General features: G+C 39.1%; 1 non-coding gene across 1 annotated transcript; it reads left to right on the plus strand.

Annotated features, from left to right (window-relative positions):
- The first annotated feature begins 333 nt into the window (after positions 1-333).
- On the plus strand, positions 334-441 carry LOC130959665 (small nucleolar RNA R71). Its single transcript, XR_009078735.1, has one exon. It is a non-coding gene; the product is annotated as a small nucleolar RNA R71 (small nucleolar RNA).
- Positions 442-1,089: the final 648 nt, after the last annotated feature.

Here is a 1,089-nt window from a genome sequence, read left to right on the forward strand (position 1 = left end):
AGAAGATGCTTCTTTAGTACTGTTGGATGCATTTTGCAATCCATTCAGACTCTAAGAAATCAAATTGACTTGTTGAGTCAACATTTTATTCTGAGCCAATATGGCATTCAGAGCATCAATTTTAAGAACTTCCTTCCGCTGAGGCGTCCCATTACTCACAGGATTTCTTTCAGAGGTGTACATGAACTGGTTATTTGCAACCATGTCAATGAGTTCCTGAGCTTCTGCAGGTATTTTTTTCAGGTGAATAGATCCACCTGCAGAATGGTCCAATGACATCTTAAATAATTCAGACAGACTATCATAGAATATATCCAGGATGGTCCATTCTGAAAGCATGTCAGAAGGACACTTTTTGGTCAGTTGCTTGTATCTCTCCCAAGCTTCATAGAGGGATTCACCTTCTTTCTGTCTAAAGGTTTAAGCATCCACTCTAAGCTTACTCAGCTTTTGAGGAGGAAAGAACTTGGCTAAGAAAGCCGTAACCAGCTTATCCCAAGAGTTCAGGCTATCTTTAGGTTGAGAGTCCAACTATACTCTAGCTCTGTCTCTTACAGCAAAAGGGAAAAGCATAAGCCTGTAGACCTCGGGATTAACCCCATTGGTCTTAACAGTATCACAGATCTGCAAGAATTCAGTTAAGAACTGAAAAGGATCTTCTGATGGAAGTCCATAAAACTTGTAATTCGGTTGCATCAGAGAAACTAATTGAGGCTTTAACTCAAAATTGTTTGCTCCAATGACAGGGATTGAGATGTTTCTTCCATGTAAGTTGGAATTTGGTGCAGTAAAGTCACCAAGCATCTTTCTTGCATTGTTGTTAGGTTCGGCCATGTCTCCTTCTTTTTCTAGATTCTCTGTAAGGTTTTCTCTGGATTGTTGTGCTTTAGCTTCTCTTAGCTTCTTCTTCAGAGTCCTTTCAGGTTCAGGATCTGCTTCAACAAGAATGTCCTTGTCCTTGCTCCTGCTCATATAAAAAAGAAGAGAACAGAAAAGAAGAGAAATCCTCTATGTCACAGTATAGAGATTCCTTTATGTGAGTAGAAGAGAAGAAGAATAGAAAAATAAAAATTCAAACACAGAGAGAGA

Source organism: Arachis stenosperma, chromosome 10 (genome assembly GCF_014773155.1).
Source record: "Arachis stenosperma cultivar V10309 chromosome 10, arast.V10309.gnm1.PFL2, whole genome shotgun sequence".
In the NCBI taxonomy this organism is placed as follows: Eukaryota; Viridiplantae; Streptophyta; class Magnoliopsida; order Fabales; family Fabaceae; genus Arachis; species Arachis stenosperma.